This window comes from Triticum urartu, chromosome 1, assembly GCF_003073215.2.
Source record: "Triticum urartu cultivar G1812 chromosome 1, Tu2.1, whole genome shotgun sequence".
Classification (NCBI taxonomy): domain Eukaryota; kingdom Viridiplantae; phylum Streptophyta; class Magnoliopsida; order Poales; family Poaceae; genus Triticum; species Triticum urartu.
In genome coordinates, this window is record NC_053022.1 from 142942853 (window position 1) to 142947750 (window position 4898).

Consider the following 4898-nt stretch of genomic DNA (forward strand, 5'->3'; position numbering starts at 1 on the left):
ACTTTCTCCAAAGGACGGGATATCCTCGCCTGCCTGCCTCGACAGGAGGCCGCCGGCCGCGCGGGAGGGGAAGGCCCACGTCGCGCCGCTCGCCGCGTGTCCCCGTGCGCCGAGGGCCGCCGCGCCAGGCCAGCCAACCTCTCGTTCCTCTGGGACGCCTCGCCGGTGGATTGTCGATTTGTCCAAGCCTTAGAGCATTTCCAGCCGCACCCCCAGCAGGCCCTTTCCCAGGTGATTTTGTCGTGCCGGCGTCAAAAAATCGGTCTAGTCATGTCTTCAAAAACCTGTTTTTCGCCTGTTTGGGCCTAAGGCGGACCTTTACCGAACCCGACGCGCTGGGGCGATTGTTTTGGCGCGAAAGCAGATGGGCCCGTCGAGTCAGCGAGACGCCGCTTCGTCGCCCTCATTGCCTCGGTTCCCGTGGGAATCAATGCGAAAGCTGCCTCGCTGCCGCGCCGGTCAGCCTTCATTGATACCTCTCATGGGCGGCGCAGTGAACGCGCCGCGACGCACGTCCAGCCACGCGTCGCCCGGCATGCAGCCCGTCACCGCCCCGCTACGGCTATAAAAGACGACCTCCCCGCCGGTGGACGCCACAGCTCTCATTCCCCCCCCTCTCCGGCGTAGATAGCAACACTCCTCTCTTTCCGCCGACGAGAAACATTGCCGAGAGGTACCCAAGCGACGGCGCGGCGGCGAACGACTTCGGCCGCCGCCACCTCCAAAAGTAGGAGGCGCGCCTGCTCTACGAGGCCGAGTACCCGACGCCCCCGGACATGCGGATGCCGGGGACATGGCGCCTGAGCGCCGGCGGCGTACCGGTGCCACCGGTGCCCGAAGGAGCGGCGCGGCGTGCCGAGATCGCCCGCATCCGCTCTTCCCCGACGCAGGCGCAGAGGGACGAGCCGCGCTACACCACCGACAGCCACACCCTCTGGACCATGTACTTCCAACGCCGCCACGACGAGCAGATCGCCGCCACCAACGGCATCATCCCCTGCGGTCGCTTCAACGTCGGCGGTCGACGTGAGTGGTGGGGCGTGCCAGGCCGCACCCTCGAGGCCGTCCTCGACCACATCGAGACCGGGAACGTGTCGCGCCTCGATTACCCGCAGCGGCCGACCTTCTCCCGCCACCGTGGTAGCTCTTGGCACCGCGGAGGATGGAGCCGGGGTCATCCGCGTCGTCGGGCTCTGGCTCACCGGCCGCGCCGCTCCGCCCCGTCAAGCCCGAGCCGGAGGAGATGCCGCTCGGGCGCCGCACCCGCAGCGGTGCCCTCGTCATCAACCAGGGTGCCCGGCCCTCCCCGCCTGGTCTGACTCCGGGGAGGCGCTCCCTTCGCCTGGTCCGGCCGAAGCCCGAGCCGAGGTTGCTCCCGGTGAAGCCGGAGCACGTCGAGATGGCTGCCCCCGACGATGAGTCCGCTCTCAAGTGGGCGAAGGAGGACTACGTCCGTGAGCAGGTCCGCCGCCAGCGTCGGGCGTACGCAGAGCTCTAGGCCCGGCGCCGCGGGCGCGAGGAGCGCGGCGTCATCGTCCTTGATAGCGACGACGAGGACGAGGCCGGGCCGTCCAGCGCGCCACCATGCCTCGCCGCCCCCGGCCAGGGCTGCAGCAGCAACGTCGCCGACCCAAGCCAGCCGCACGATGATGACGACGACTACACCCGCTTCTACAAGCTTCTCGGCATGTAGACGACGGCGGCGGCGGCAGACGGTGGCGGCTAGGCATAGTTTAGGCGTAGTTTGCATGTTTTCATGTTCTATGTACCAATTTGAATGAAATTTTGCCGAGTTCGTGCAAATGTCGCGGAGTTTGCATATATTTTATACGCAATATCACCGCACCTGGGGCGACCGTTGGGCCGACGACTGGGAGTTAGGTCGCCCTCACGCGCCAATCTAGCGCCGGCTCGCCCTCAGGAGGCTCTCTTTCAGCGCCCTGAGGGCCCGAATGGCTAGAGATGCTCTTACCGTGGTCCAAACCGTGCATTTAGGTCCGGCGTGGGATGCTGCACCTTGCATCTTGTGTTTCGGATCAGTCACCTGACCATCAAAATTACATTAGAGCTATGGAGTGTGAAATCAATCCATATACTCCTAGCAACCCGATTGTTTGAAATTTAATGAACAATAATTTCATTTTTAATAAATTGATGATTGAATTATCACTCTAAGATTGATTGTGCTACTTAGTCAATTTTTCGGGTGCATTTTCTATCAATGAGTTAGGGTTGTGTCAACTTTTTACTCTTTTGATCATATTGTCTTGCCCTCAAAAGTAAGATGATTCTCGAGCTTAATAACATACCGATGGTTCATGATTTTTTAAATAATTTCTCCAAAATATATTTTTTAAAATAAACACAGAAGAGCTACGTATTTCAATCGATTAGAAGTGGGGCAAAGAATGCCAATTACACGGGCAAGCTAACACATTAGCTAGCAAGCAAGGGCGAAAACAAACACAAAGAGGCCTAGAGAGCCAGCTACGAAGTCCTACTCTCGTAGCAAAAAGTGCCGGTCGCCGCCCAGTGCCCAGTCACGTGCCTCCGCTAGAAGGAGGTGCAACACCTGCCTCGTCGAACGCTCGGCGTCACCATCAAAGATGCGAGCGTTCCGCTCCTTCCAGATCTATCATAAGGTCAGCTGATGCGGAGCATCTTACGAACATCATCATGTCAAGAGTCCGTTTGGAAAGTGACACGTGCGATATCTACTTCACATACATAAAGGTGGATCATCTCCTTTACACGTGTTCACTTGACCCATTTGAGGATGGTATACTACTTGACACTCCACTCGTGTGCATGCATAGGTATTGTTGGAACGCTACGGATGACGAGCAGGAGTGCGAGCGCAAGTGTACAACTACACCATCCGCGAGGGAAGCCTGGAAGAGAAGACGGAAGAAACGGATCTGCTACAAGCTACACCTCTAGGAGGTCCGACGGCCTCCGGACGACCGACGACCTCTGGACGTCCGATGCCTAGAGACTTCACAAGCCAAAAGAGCTACAACCAACGAGCCCTACAGCGACCGTACGACCGACACGACAACGGACGTCCGGCATCCTCCAGCGACCGGACGACCAACATCGTCCGGAAATCCGACGCCACTTCAACAGAGCTAAAACATCGAATGTCCAACCCGCACCGGACGTCCGGTACCTCACGAGCCATCGGACGTCCGACACCGATTGGACATCCGGTACCTGCCTGTGCGCAGCTGCGGGACTTGGGCCTTGTATCCCTCTCCCACTTACCCCTTCGCGGCTTAGACTATCAATAGACCACATCCACCTCATTTCTAGGGTTAACAAAGTGATAGCTCATTTTTATGTGAGCTTTGCTTATACTCCTCCTCTTGAGAGAGAGACAGAGACCACCACTCCCATGGAGTTCAATACCTCCATGTGAGAAGATCCCTAGTGGATGAAGACCCCGCAAGGGAAGAACTGTTGGAGGATGCAATATTTCAAAAAAATAAATCCTACGATCATGCAAGATCTATCTAGGAGATGCATAGCAACGAAAGGGGAGAGTGTGTCTACGTACCCTTGTAGACCGAAAGCGGAAGTGTTTAGTAACGCGGTTGATGTAGTCGAACGTCTTCGCGATCCAACCGATCAAGTACCGAACGCACGACACCTCCGTGATCTGCACACGTTCAGCTCGGTGACGTCCCTCGTACTCTTGATCCAGCCGAGGCCGAGGGTGAGTTCCATCAGCACGACGACGTGTTGATGGTGATGATGAAGTTACCGACGCAGGGCTTCGCCTAAGCACTACGACAATATGACCGAGGTGTAAAACTATGGAGACGGGCACCGTACACGGCTAAAGATCAACTTGTGTGTCTATGGGGTGCCCCCTTCCCCCGTATATAAAGGAGGGGAGGAGGAGGGCCGGCCTCAAGGGGTGCGCCCAAGGGGAGGATTCCTACTCCTAGTAGGAGTAGGTTTCCCCCTTTCCTAGTCCAAGTAGGAGAAGAAGGAAGGAGAGGAAGAAGAGAAGGAATGGGGGGGGGGGCTAGCCCTAGTCCAATTAGGTTTGGGCTACGGGGGGCATGCGCCCCACCTTGGACTGCCTCCTCTCTTCCACCATTAGGCCCATGAGACCCAATAACTTCCTCGCGCGGGGGGGGGGGGGGGTCCGGTAACCCCCGGTACTGCGGAACTTATCTGAAACGACCCGAACCATTCCGGTGTCCGAATGTAGCCTTCCAATATATGAATCTTTATGTCTCGACCATTTCGAGACTCCTCGTCATCTCCGTGATCACATCTGGGACTCTGAACAACCTTCGGTACATCAAATCACATAACTCATAATACATATCATCATCGAACGTTAAGCATGCGGACCATACAGGTTTGAGAACTATGTAGACATGACCGAGACTCATCTCCGGTCAATAACCAATAGCGGAACCTGGATGCTCATATTGGTTTCTACATATTCTACGAAGATCTTTATCGATCAAACCGCATAATAACATACGTTGTTCCCTTTGTCGTCGGTATGCTACTTGCCCGAGATTTGATCGTCGGTATCATCATACCTAGTTCAATCTCGTCACTGGCAAGTCTCTTTACTCGTTCCGTAATGCATCATCCCGTGACTAACTCATTAGTCACATTGCTTGCAAGGTTCATAGTGATGTGAATTACCGAGAGGGCCCATAGATACCTCTCCGATACACGGGGTGACAAATCCTAATCTCGATCTATGCCAGCTCAACAAACACCATCGGAGACACCTATAGAGCATCTTCATAATCACCCAGATACGTTGTGACGTTTGATATCACACAAGGTGTTCCTCTGGTATTTTTTTTGACTGGTGACTGTAAGGAAACCCCCCACAACATTCAACATTTATTCATAATGTAAATATA